Below are 14,474 nucleotides of genomic sequence, written 5' to 3' on the forward strand. Positions count from 1 at the left end.
TCTACCTGTTTTGTTTTATTTTAAACAGTATTATTTATTCACAGAAAAGTATGTTTGAAGGGGTAACTGAGTTACCATAATTGTCAAGGATAGATATGCTTCTAAGACAAAATGACTTATGAAAATGAAAGAAAAAGCTGAAAAAGAAACTACTGTGGTGCTGCAAACTGAAGTCAAAATGCATTCTTAACATGGACAACAAAAGTGCTCTCTCTAAGAACATGTAAGGTTTGATATTTTTTGTGGGAAGTCTGTTTTCCATCTTGTGTTTTTTCTTTGCATCACTGTGATTGCTTCACACCTCCTAAGTAATGCATACAGACTTTCACAAGTATGTAGTGTACTTCAAGTTCAGAATATACATGTTCTCTGCCTAAAAACTTTTCAGTAAATTAGTAAAAACTGACTGAAGCCATCTGGCATATCTCTATTCATACTGTTGTTTCTTGCCACTAGAGAAGAAAAACTCAGTTTAGACTTCCAAAGAAGTTTGTGTCTTTCCTTATTTTTCAGCATAATCAGGAGTAGAAAATGTGAGAGCAGAAAGGATGTTTTGGTTTGATTTTTCACATGCTGAGGCATCTCTCCTTTCTAAAACCAGTTTGCAATGAATACATATGTAGACACAATGACAGAAAATGTCATGCATTGTAAAGCCACCCAGAAGCTGCCTTCTGGTTTTGTGCATATTTAAATTCGCATGCCAGGCAGGCTTAAAAACAATCCCTGCAGAGCCTTGCTTCCCGGACAGTGAGATAAAAAGCCAGTTCCTGTGTTGGTGATCCATTGGACTGGTGTGGGCACAGCACACAAATGTCCATGGGCAGTGATGTGTCCATCAGGGTGTGACTGACAGCCTCAAGGGCCCCCGTGGTCCCTGAGCCTGCAGGTGAAGGGGCTGTGGGGGGCTTGCAGTGCACAGGCAGTGCAGGGCTTAGCTCATGTCCATTCAGACTCAACATGCCTCAGCCCTTCTGCTGCCAGCACGCAGATGGGGCAGCTTCAATCCCTGCATATGTTCAGTTTGATCAGTAGCCAAAGTGTGCTTATTATTTTTTGACCTGTGGAAGGGGAGTAGATGCTCATTATTTTATGTACTGCAGGATATAAGCAGTGAACATCCAAGGTTTTATGAATTACGTCCAGACTAAATGTGCTATGCAAACTTTATTAAGTAATAAATCTCTCCACATGAGTTTTTCCATCCATTCCCATCTTTACTGAATTAAATGGCTGCTGTTTTGATAGTGATGATACTTAAGACAGTCCTGAGTTCTTAAACCAAGAAATTCATGTTAAGGAGTAAAGCTCATACTTTAAAGAAATTAATGTCTCAGCCACTCTGAGGCTTATGAAAAAAGATCAATCCAGTGGTGTGTGAATTTCAGCACCTACTTCGTGTGGTTATAAAAATCTACGGGCAATGCAGATGTCTCTTGGATAATCCACTCACAGATGGACTAATATTTCAGCTTGCCCCATTTTCGGTGCCACTAGCTCCCCGTAGATATTCCAGTAAGTTTCATTGCAGTGCTTCCTTGCACAGGACCTTTTCTTCCTTTTGCTGCTGCGGTAGGCCTGATGTCTCCAAGTGCTTTGCTCCTACATTTCTCTTCGCTCAACGCATATCCTGCAGACTTTGCTCATCTTCAGACCCAGTGCATGGATAACAAACGGTGCAGAGAGGACTCTTACCATTCTCTCCTCACAGAGAATACGTGCAGGTGGACTTGGTGGTGAATGATTGCAGTGAGTCTGAGATACAGCAGAGGTGCCACAGATGGCACAGATCCACTGCAGTGTGCAAGATGCAAGAAGTTTCTCCATGCACGTGCAGCAGAATCACTGAGAAGACTCCAGGCTTCTCACCACCATGCATACACACAGAGAGATGAAAACACAAAAAAAACCCCAGGCAGCAACCCTGCTCTCCTCTTACATTAATTTTCTGTTCCTGTTGATTATACAAAAGAGCAGCGATACTGAATCACACCATTGGTTCATCTGGCTTCACATCCTGTCTGGCCAAAATTGAAGATTAGAGCTGAAACAGAAAATAGAAAAAGTTTACAAGCTGCATATCCTGAGTACTCAAGCAAAAAGTTGTACTTTGAGGGGACATTCTTGCCCAGTAGGAGATCAAAAATTTAGTACTAAATGCATGTTAAAATCTATGGCATCCCTTGGCTAGGAATTCAAAAGCTTGATCTCACATTTTATTAAGAATCACATCCTTTTGACTTCACTTGCCACGTCTAGCTTTTGTGCTGCGAGAAGAAAGGATCACACCTTGTGTTCTTCCTGTCATTCCTGCTTCAACCTTTAATTTCATCCTCCTTTTCAGAGTGCAGAGCCTGCATCTTTTCTTGAGTCACCTGTGTGTAAGCCATTCCACAACTTTAATTTACTAATTACTGCAGATACTCCCTGTTCTAACATACCATTTTTGAGATGACAAACCAAATTAACACACAGTATTCAAAATGTGTTTCAGATGTGCACATGTGCTGTCGCAGTGTGAAGGTCTGTTGGCTTTTCTTTTCCTTTGTAATCCCTAACATTTAATTTAATCTTTTTTTTTATTACATTGGAGCACAGAGCTGGAATTTTCATAGGTCTGTTTATTAGAACTCAAAAATCTTGTTCCTGGGTGGAAATGGTCAGCTCAGAGCTCATTTTGCTTATGAAATTAGGGGTTCTTTTCTTGTGTGCACTACTCTCTGAATTTGATCTGCCATTTTTTTATCCATTCAGCTGATCTCATGAAGCCCCTACACCATTCTCCATAGTCCTCCCCTTTTACTACCCTGATTAAGTTTAGCAGACTTTCTTGTCTCACCAGATCATTCATGAGCATCTCAAACAGCACAGGATAAGCAAAATGTACAAAGGAGGAGGCTCCTGGTAACCTTGGTCCACTGTAAACAAAAACTATGTGTAGAATATGTATATATATTTCAGACACTAAGAACAGTTCACATATGACCCTGGAAACAGAATTATGATAGCTGAATATTTCAATTACATACTTATCATAACAATTGCATCTTACAAATTATTATTCCAAATCATAAACCTTCCAGAAATCATTTTGAAAGAGATGAAATTATTTCATCAACATGTGTAAGCATTGAAATATATCAGCTATTGTTTTCCTTGCTAATTCCAATTACTTGAGAGTGCTAATGTCTCCTTCTCAGCTGGTTTATGTTTTGTATTCAGGATTGTGTGCTTACTGAAATGTCAGGTAACAGTGATTATTACTATATCAGAAACTGAGGCTCCATGCTCATATTTATACCAATTTTAGAAGGAAGCAAACAACATCTTTGAACTTGGCAATATAGCAAGATTATACCTGATGGGAGGTTCAGATGCAAAAGATTGCATTATGAAGTGTTAAATACATAATTTAAAATATTTTACATGGTGATGTCAAAGTTTATAGAATGGAATAAGGTTAGAGTGATTGTTACCCTAAAAAAAAAAAAAAAAAAAAAAAAAAAAAAAAAAAAAGAAAAAAAGCAGTTTTGTGAATGTAGATTAAAGGTAAGACATTTCACTGGTTGAGGAAAGAGAATTCAGTGTCTTCCCAGTGTAGGCACTGAGAAGAGATGCAGAGAATGGACCAAAGAGGTTGAGGTCATAACGTTTTTAAGATGTGCCACCTTAGAAACTTCAGAAGAAATAAAATTGCTACATTTCTTCTGTTAAATGGGTCCTGATGCTCCTAACTTTAGGTGTTCCCATGGAATTAGATGCTTGAAGTAATTGAGAGTAGATGGTGTAAATTTAATGGGACCTGACCAGCAAATGGAGACTTGATAACAAACACTGACACACTCAAAGAGTTCAAAGAGTTTGAAGAGTTCTTGTCAGCCAGAACCAATGAATTAATTATCAAGATAGTCTTTCTTCCTTAAGACTTACATGCATTCAGTTAACGCGGAAATTTTTGGAAGGACATTTCAGGAGAAGATCACCTTGCATAACATAAGCAGTTGCAAACACAATCATGATATATCTGACCAACCATGTCAGGAGTAGTTAAGTCAACACTACAAGCACTTTGTGATCATGATTGCTAATGAAATATGGAAAATTCTGATTTATTGCAGAGTTAGCATGATGGCTCAGCAAATTCATCATATTGATTCAGGACCCTCAAAATGATAACCAGTAAATTTTAGGACAAAAATCTGTGACATGCAAACAGTCCTTTTGTTTCCAGTAATTACTTTCCACGAATTTTTTGGCACAGAATTAATCTGTGCAAGCAGAATATTTTTTAGAAAGCTATGACAAAGCTATCCCATATTATTTATTTTGTTGGTATTTTTAAGTTTTCTTTTTGACCACATTTTACTAACCCTTATTTTCTGAACAGTACAGATAAAGAGCTAGAAGGTCTGGAATTGACACATTTGAGTGTGTCAGGACCCTTTCATAGCCATGGGAGGTTGGTGTCCTCAAGATGGCATTTAAGGAATTGCTGCATGTGTGGAGGAGTTTTTTGGGGTTTTTTTCCCTGTATCAAAGATTTCCTTAGCTGCTGTGGGTTTTTTCGTTAGGGTTTTTCTTGCCCAGGTTTCACCATATGTTTGAGTACAGAGGGATTTGAGATGATTGTCTGCTGCAGAAATTTTAAGATGAAAGTCACAGAAATGGAGGTCAATGCCAAGCACTGAGACACAGGTCTGAATTAGCAGGCCTTACTGTTTGGTTTTGCTTGTGTGCCAAAGAACTTTAAACATCCTGTGTGGACACACTGATTTCTCAGACCTTCCAAACTACAGACTCACAGCTGGATCACACATCAAAGTATGATATTGGGCAAAGAGAATTGCTTAGACTCTAAGGAGGATTTGAAGAATGAAGATTTTCTTCACAATAAAAATAAAAGAGGCTGAGCAAAATTTTTCTACTGAGATCATTATTTTGTGGGTTTTTCCAGTGTAACAATTTTGGTTGTAAGTAGCAGTGCAATACCAGTGTCTAACCCTGGTGCCTAACATGAGCTGTCAAACTGAAAGTTGTCTGAATTTTCAAGCTCCAATTTTGTGCATGCTCTCTTTTCTTCGGTTTTGACAATGTTAAGGAGCTTGGACACAGCACATAATTTAACTCTAAATATCATTCTGATGATCAAGCACTTAAAAGTTAGACCCCAAAGCACTCAGCTGCACATCACTAATGTACTGTGTGGCTATGAGCCATTAGTTCTTACAAGCAGCTACCAGAGTTGCAAGAGCAGGGTGTTTTCTCTCTAAAATTTCTGCAGTGCAGAAGACTCTTTAGAGATAGATAAAACCTTGTTCCTGAAGGAAGCTGTATGTAGCCAGCTTGCCTTTGGACTGAGCTAAACAGAAAGCTTTGTAACCAGGTAGTATTTTGGAATTTTAGAAGACTCATCTAGTCCTTTTTTTTTTTTTTTTTTTTTTTTTTTTTTTTTTTTTTTTTTTTTTTTTTTTTTTTTCCTGACAATAAGCTGTGGAGTACACTAGTGGAAGAAAATCAGGAAAGTGTCAAATAATGCTTCTCCGTATGTGGTCTTCCAGTTCCCACCAGCATTCAGTAGCATCTTAGTTAATAAGGAAAGTTTTCTCTGTTTCTTGCTTCAGTGTCTATCAACTCTCTAACTTTATGGACGCCACAGAATTTTTTTGGTCCTTTTTAGAAATCAACCAGTGCAAACTCTGCATGTGTCAGTAGGACCCCTAGAGTTCATCCCTCGGACAAGAACTTGTGTAGGACAGCAACGCTCAGCTTTTCTCCTTAAGCCTTCCTGCTTTTCTTTTTTCTGCAGGAAGCACATTTGTTGCGCTACTAGAGATAGGAGATGAAAAGCAGACCTGGGAAAAAATTTCCAAGGGCAGAGTTCAGCACACAGAATGTTGAAGGACACAAAAACTCATTAAGTGTCAAGAAAAAGAACAGAAATACCAAAGGGGCATGATGGAAGAGTTCTGACAATTCAGAAGCTCTTGCTAGGAGGGCAGCGTTCATTGGATAATTAATTTCTTGGAAAGAAAAGGCAGGCTCCTTAAGCTAAGTGATGTACTGACCTCGAAGGGTGGATGCTCAGGTTTCCTTCTCACATGAATCTCTGTCAGGAGATTGCCTCTCCATGAGCGTGGATACGTATAGTAAGTATTAAATCACAAGCTGCAGGGCATGAGCTAACTAGCAGCAAATAGTTAAAGAGGCTTCCCTTTTGAAAGGTTATTCCATAATTACTCGGGCTTCCACAAACCTCCCTTTGAAGTATATATTACTGCCTAGCATCTGATCTAATTTCTACGCTTCTTTCTTGGTGTTTTGAATTTTATACAAGTCAGAAAGATGAAAACTCTTTAGATCCTGATGGCTTTTCAACTCTGCGGAGCTTTGTCTTTGTGAAAAAAAGCAGCTCAGTCTTCCTGAAAGAGGAAAACACACAAAACGTTCATTTTTCAAATGCATTTAATATTAGTGTGTGACATGTCTTCAGAGTATGAGTACAGTAGTCTGGAAAGAGCCACTGGCCTCTTCTGAACCTCAGGTTTGACATATAACAGAAGTTAAAGGCCAGAGGCTCTTTGCTTTTAGAGTTGATTTGCCCTGATGCCTTCAGGTGTCATTGCTTCTATCCATCACCTTGAGAGCCTGCCCTCAGACTCGGAGGTGTGTAAATGTCCCCAGTGAGCGAAATAAGAGAACACACAAATGATCTTTCACTACAGAACATGTGCCTTGATATTTTGTCCACCTTTTTTTTGATAACTTAACCGTGCTAATTCATGTAGAAGTATGATATAGATACACCTAAATAAATTTAAAAAAAAAACAAACCACCAAACAACAAACCACTTTATTTAGGATGTTGACATATCTAAAATTACTCCTGCATTGCTCTAGAGGTCACCTTAAAAGAAGATCCATGGCTGATTTTGCAGTGAGCTTCTCTGCTGATGGTAGTGATACATGTATTGAGTACTGTGGCTAAAACCAGGGCACACATTTTATCTACCAGCACCCAAAGCAAGTTCAGCATCTCTTCTCCTAACTACAGAGGGATTTGAGAGAGCTTGGCAAAAATAATCCCCAGCTTTTTACCTTGTTAGAATCAAGTCAGATTCTACACTGTTTGTCTAGAAATGGAACACCTAACCTACATTGGACAGCAGCAGTGCTTTTCAGTGATTCGTGTGCACCAAGTACAAGCCACTGACTTCCTGGCATCCTAGAAGTGTTTCTCGTCTGTGTGCCAGAGTTAAAAAGGGTCTGCTTTTATGTGCGTAGGTTTCCACATTAAAGATTTAAAAGATACTTGACCCTCAATAAAATGGAGCTAGACGAAACCTTTGGAATATTTTTAGCATTCATGAAATATATAATAAGTTACATAATGTTGTTTGTAACTTCATTCTGGGAATTAATTTATGAGGGCATATTTATTTAACATCACCGTGATTTATAGAATGCTTTGTCAAAATCAGCATTTTGGGGGAAATCATTTGAAGATGTACATTTGAAGTCAGTATTGGATGTGTCTCCATGAACTTGCATGCATTCACTCAAAATATTGAAGTACAGTAGCTCTGACATTCTCTGCACATGCCAACAAACACAGCTTTTACAGAAGGTTCACAGAAGATGTTCACATAAAATATTCATGATATTCTTGCTAAAAGAAAAAAACTCTTTCAGACCTTTAAAGTACTGTTTGACAGAAAATTGGTTACAATCCGATCTAGCCTTGTATTTGGATATAAATAAGAGCAGGGAAGATTTGCTGAAATGAGTGTGCATTTTATGTTTGCCTTTGTTACATCGCAGGACGAGTAGCAATTAATGGAGTGAAAAGATGGCAGATTTCCTAGTGCTTTTTAACCTGCTTATTTCATTTTCAAACTTCTGAGATCAATTTAGCAGCAGGAAGTTCTGCAGAGCAATTTGGTTGCAGTTGACCCTGGAGGGGTTGTTGCTGAATGAGACTTAGTTACAGCTCTGTTTCCGTAATGACACCTCGCCGCAATAAATGACACCTTCTTAACCTCAAGTTGTATTTCCAATCAATTTATAGCAATACCCAAGTTACACCAGGAGGCTGAAAACAAAGTTCTCTGAAGAAATGTGTCACCGCAGGTTGTCCCCGCATCACAGGGCACCTAGCAGTGCTGGAATGATATTTTTAACTTCTATAACACACAGGCCGGAACACATCTTTCTTCACGCTGATTAACATCATTATAGTAGCAATCTGAATCTGTTGATAAACCGATTCCTCCTGCCTCCTTCTCTTTTAGCACAGTTTTCCTTAAAAAGGTAACCCCATAAGCCATTCTGCCTTCTTTTTTAGAGGAGCCCTTTGTGTTGAGAGTAGTACCCCAGGAAAGCACACGTTCCAATTTCAAACATGCCACCAGCCGACAGTCAGTGGCTCACCACAATGTCTGAGTCAGGAGGAGCAGTGAACAGCAAAACACAGAGAACATGTGAGGCTCTGAAAGCAGAAAATCTGCTGGTTTAGGACGTAGTGTTCTGTTCTTCTCCTGTAGGTACCAGAACAGGGTTTATAATCGTCATAAGGAGAGATAGAAAGGGAATAGACTTGCCTGGAGTGGCATCTTGCACCCTTCCCTGGGTTTTGATCCAGATCAATGTGCCCAGAAGAAGCCAATGAAGAGAAGGGCCTTTTTTCCCCAGTTATCACGTTTTTACTGTGCCGGTGAGCCACAGAAGTTGTTGCCACCTGTTGTGAGCCACCAGTCCCAACAACCTCAGTTTTGCCTTCCGCCAACCAAGAGAAGGCAGCTCTGGTTTCCAGGGAACTCTTCCCTCGGGAATCCCAGTGACCTATTAGGTCTTTAAGTCTCTCATGGCCTCCTGCTGCTCCAGCCCTACAAGGCAGTGGAAAGGAGCCAAGAACCTGCTTATTCTGATGCAAATCCCTTTGGTTGCCAGAGGCCGTTGATTTGACATTTTTTCTGTTTATGTGATGAGCAACCTGGTTTTATTTTGCTTTTTTAATGTTGTTTGTTTGCTTGCATCTGATTCCTGGACTCTCACCCTCCCTCTCTATGCTTTTTTGAGCTGAATTTATCCCCCTTGCTTCAGATATACAGAGCACATAAAGTAACTCCTTAAAACATACCTTTAGGTAGAGAAACCATGTGTATGATATTTTAAGGGATACTATTTTTTGAAAAACAAACGAACTCGTAACTAAGGCATTTTTAATCATTCATTTTGTTATAAATTGTGTCAAATATCTACAATACTTTTTATTTTTGAGTTTTGCATGTACAGGTCATCAGAGAGATGCAGAACAGCCAGGCAGTCTGACTGACAGCTGAGAAAGCCTTATTTTATACTGTTGTTTTAAGTATCTTCTATTAAAATGCACTTTGAAGTATCAGAAGCTGAGTAGGTCCTGTAAGAAGTAGATTTAGGAGTGCTTCTGTCTGAAGCTTGAAATATGTAGAATGGCAGCATGTTCTGTAAGTGAAAGAAAATCAGAAGTGTGGATGAATAATTACTGTCTCTTTACATAAGATCAACAATAGATGAAAGAGAAATTAGGCAGCAAGGAAGAAGGAATTGCATTATGGAACATACACAGAAAAAAATAAAAAGCCGTATTGAATCTACATTATCTACATTTACCCTGGAGGAAATCTGGGGGTTGTGTCTATCATGACCTTTAGCCCACAACACTGTAGCAGAATCCAGTTTTTGACAAGGGTGTTGGGTTCACTTGGCTTCCATCCACTGTTTCTGAGCAAACAGAGGAGATCTGCAAGGGGAAAGACTTTTAAGATCGAGGGAGAGATGATAATTATAACTTGCTGGAGGCCTGTTTTCAGTAAATGAAGTGCTTCAAAAGAAGCACACTGCTCTGCTGTCTTTTGAGTGCAAACCTTTAGGGAACTAGTGTAAGAAAATGAAGTAAAATATACTTTTTTTAACCCCAAACTTGTTAATTTGCTAGCTGTAATGCTTTGTCAGGGAAACACCACAACTCAACTTTGAACTCCAAGGTTAGTGCCAGTAATAGTATCCCCTCCAAGCATTGTAACTTTGAATTACTGCTGAAATGGTGAGGAAGATAAGAGACTCTGTTATGGGAAGAATCAAATATCTTATCTAATCGCTGTACTAACTGGAAGCAAGTTTGTGTGGTGGTAAGAAAACAAATTCTTGCTGAATTCAGTATAAACCTGAAGATGATTCATCCATATGAACATCTTTAATATACAGAGATGGGTTATGAACTGGGTTTTTTTTTTTAATAAAAGTCTAATATCTGTTCATATTTCTATGGCTTGTCTTCCATGTCAGCTTGTGCTTAGGTTTTAGTCTTTTATATCCACACACTCACACTTCTAACAAGAAAGTGCTCACATATTGCAAATAATGGAACTTATTGACATTCACATTGTACGTTAAGATAGCTCAGTCAAAAGATTAAAGAAAATCTCTGGAGCACAACCAGAAAAGAATATAAACAGAGGTCTCCTGGATCCCTATCACATCCCTTGTTCATAAGACACTCTTTCTGCCCTTATCCTACAAAGATAGCAATGGGAAGATGAATGAACACAAAAGAATGAAAGGATGAACTGCATCTCTGCTGGAGGATTAATAACCATATTGCAGGAGTGAAGACTGCTCTGGATGACAGACAGCACAACTACATCCTCCAGATGACTGATCATGCGCTTCACACATGCAGGATGAAGACTTCAGGCCTCTTAACTTCCCTGGGAAATCCTTGGCAAATAGCTCAAATGGGTAAAATACTGGAGGCACTATCGTTGATCAGGAAATGTTGTTTCATTGCTTCCAGTTCTGTTACCAGAGTAAAAATGTCTTCTCTAAGAGAGCATCTTTTAACTGCTTATTACCTTTCTAATAGTCTTTTTAGAATCAGAAGTAAAAACAATATTTTTCTTACTGTGCCCTGAAACAAAGTCATCTTTTTTTTTTCTTTTTTTCTTTTTTTTTTTCAAATTGGCACTGTGAATGAAATCTCAGTGCTCTTTTTATTGATATTTATGATATAAAATCATATTCAGTGTCCAGTAGTATAGGAATTGTAATATAGTTACAGAATGTAGGTTGGTGAAACACTGCAAAATAGTAATAGCATTTTCTGGTATAGAAAAAGTGCAAAGAGTGTTTTTACCATCTGGAAGAACACTTCAGATTTGGACCTTGATACCTCTCTATTCTGTTTCATTGGTTTCCTAACATTTTTGTTTAATGGGACTGGAATTATTAGATAGCTGTAGCTTCTATAAGCATAGTTTACTGTTGGTTTAATTTGAGCCATTAACGTGTGATTGAAGCTTGAAGAATCCCTTTCCTTTTCATGACCAAGAAAACGGTTTTCGTGTTTTCTGACCAAACACAGTCAATGTAAATTAGTCATTACAGCACTGATATCTCTTCCACCCTCAACTATCCTTCTCTTACTGAAAGAACTTGTTCCCCAACAGGAGGAATGCAGGCTCCCTGCAGGATGTTGAAGCAGGTTTCCTCCTCTAGAGGGTGAACCTGGGGAGGGATTAATGAGTTTTTAAAAAGAAGTAAGGGGTTTGAGTAGAATTTAGTCAGTATTTTCCCTTAGCTGCGGTTGAGAAGTGACTCAGATAGGAGAGGAGGAAGAGGCAGAAAACAGGTGATAAAGCCCTATATTTTGGTGAGTGTGATCTCTCCTGTACATTGAAGCAGGCAGAGGTCTCAAGGAAAGGATAACATTTAGTTATGCAGTTTGCGTTACTGTTGGTAATGGCATAGAAACAACAAAGGTATAGAAACAACAAACTGAATTAAACATGTGATCCCAACTGGCATTGTTTTACATATTGAGACCCCCAATATTTTACATACTGGGACCCACAGCCTTCTCATGAGGATGATGCCCAAAGGAATGAAGTTGCAGTCCTCCCCACAGCATCCATACAGTTCAGATCCCACTTCCACTATCTCCTCACCAAATTTGTATCTGCTGGCACTTCACTGATTTTGGGCAAAACAGATGCAATAATTCAGGGGGAAGGAAGGAAGGAGGAGGAGGACAAAACTGGTGCAGCTGTTCTTACTTGGTGGTAGATTTTTTTAACAAGAAAGTGAATGAAGGGAGAGGCCTTTGAGCCATCATGGTTTCTCTTCACCAAAGAAATAAGATTAGAAATGAGATTTGAAGGGTTGGTTGAAAGATTCCATGTATAAACAGGTAATCAGGTGAGCTTTGGTTATCAGCTGCCATAGAGTCTGAAGCTTCCTCACCATGAATGGACGTCCTATAAAAGCTGTTCACTCCTGGGAACAGGAGACATTTCTTAGACTGCTTTCAGGAGTGTGAAACAAGAAATAGCACAATTAGAAAATGCACTAAAGGAAAAAAGCTTCAGCAACCCTCGAGATCACCTAGTTTGAAATCAGACAGTTACAGGTAATGGAAGTCAGCTTCAGCAAAAGAGAAAGTTTCTAGGGAGAAGATACTTGGATCCAGTCATTGTTTAAAATATACTTTTTTCTCTCCTGTATGTAGCACATGAGAAAATAAGGATTCTGAAAAAGATAAGCCAAAGGAATTTAGCATGAAATCAGCTCACTCTGAATTAAAGAATGAACTTCCATTATTCAATAAAAATTTGAAAAGGCCGAGAAGCTTATCAGACTAAATTAAATGAGGAGCTCACCACATTGTAGATGACTCATCGTAATTCAAGAAATTTATAATGGAGTAGAAGAAAACAGATGGTGCAAAAACAGATCACTGCTGAGCTCAAGAGCCAGAAACCGCCCTTCAGCCTAGGACCAATGGCAAGAAAATGCTGCCCTTAAAGTGATTAAAACCCACGCTGCTCTTCTAAGCGTTTCTTTTTTCAAATGGTTTCACTGGGTAACCATATTAGAGCTCTCCTGCAGCTATTGAATTTGAAACAACTAATTAGAAGAACTTCCCATTGGTTCATCACAGGGACATTAGAGCAGTCTTTGGGAAAATAGGATTTACCTATCTTACAATCCTCTGGTTAAAAAGAGCTTTAACAATAACTGGATAGGATCTCTAAGGTCTAATTGACTCCTGCTCTGGTGAGCAACAGTTATAAGGAGCTGAAATTTCTCCACAGAAATGAGTGCTCTTTATTAGCACTACACAACAAAAGAAATAGAAACTCAGCTAGCTGTGCTTTTAATTACTTGGTTTTATTTGTCTGTTTCTTCCTACAGTAAATTTCTGACTAGAATCCTATCTGGCAAAAACAGGATCATCCTTCTGCACATACAGGAAATGGTCAATGGTGATTCTTCCATGCCTTTTTGTTAAAAAGTACACTTTTCCCCCCCCCCCCCCCCCCCCTTTCTTTCTTTCTTTCTTTGTCTGATACCCTTGCATCAGACCTGTGATTAAAGTGACAAAAGTGTAGAAGTTTCCTGTGTAAGCTTTTACACTTTGGTAGGGATTTTTGTCTGGTGTTATGTGTTAAGTTGGGTTTGGTTGGGGTTTTTTTTCACATCAGAGAGGACAAAACTATAGAACTTCCCCAAAGGGAAGATTGACAGGGGATGGAAGTTAATTTTCTCTCTGAGATAAATGCATTATCGCAGAGAAAAATGTCCGTGTCTCTGTGTAGAGTTTCCCCTTTTTCAAAGACAAACACAGGGGTTTGTTTTCTTCAGTGTTTATATTCTAGAATTTATTTATTGTTTTCATTTGTTAAACCTCCTGAAATGTTTACAGGAAAGAGAACTAAGGCATGAAATTTTGTGACTAGAAGCAGATTCTCTTTTCATTTTCCTAGGGAGATTCTTTCATTCAAAAAATAAAACCAGAAGTCATAAAAATGTGTTATTTTTAGGAGACAACTCCATGGAAACTTGGAAGAAGTTAAATGAGATTCGGAGGAGAGATGAATGGGGGAGGGTGTATAATAAACTGATATTTTTTAGTGGCAAGACAAATAGTGAAATCTGTGAACCACTTACAGTAGCTGGACTGTTCATGTTAGTTGTGTTGAATAATATATTAGACTATGTTAGACTGTTGAATATTAGAATAATATGACTGGGTTTGCTGTAACATTTGGGAAAGCTGCAAGTCAATACTGTCGAAACCACATTGGTGTCTGGGGAATATTTTTAGATGCTTGGCCAGATTAATAAAATAAGCGAAGATCGTTTTCTAGAACACAATCTTTGCACCATTTGAAATCATTGCAGAGATAACCACTCTCTTCCAACAAGGCAGAAAAACTGGTTCTTTTATTAAAATTGGTTGAGATAATTTGGCTCCTGGGTGCATCTTGTGCATGTTGGGCCCCTTCCAGAAGGGGCTTTTGCCCATACCCCAATCCCTTCCAGAGGCCTCCTGAAGGAGCCGGCTCTTGGTGCACAGACACCTCACAAAGTGCCCTTGCCAGAAAAAGGGTTCATTACCTCTGTTTTAAGCTGTGCTGCTGTATTTTACCCCAAAGAGT

General features: G+C 38.8%; 1 protein-coding gene across 4 annotated transcripts in view; it reads left to right on the forward strand.

Annotated features, from left to right (window-relative positions):
- The window catches only part of LOC120766126 (ephrin type-A receptor 6), a 372,678-nt gene that overhangs the window by 232,337 nt on the left and 125,867 nt on the right, over nucleotides 1-14,474 (forward strand). The gene's annotated exons all lie outside the window — the stretch shown is intronic.

Source organism: Hirundo rustica, chromosome 2, assembly GCF_015227805.2.
Source record: "Hirundo rustica isolate bHirRus1 chromosome 2, bHirRus1.pri.v3, whole genome shotgun sequence".
Classification (NCBI taxonomy): domain Eukaryota; kingdom Metazoa; phylum Chordata; class Aves; order Passeriformes; family Hirundinidae; genus Hirundo; species Hirundo rustica.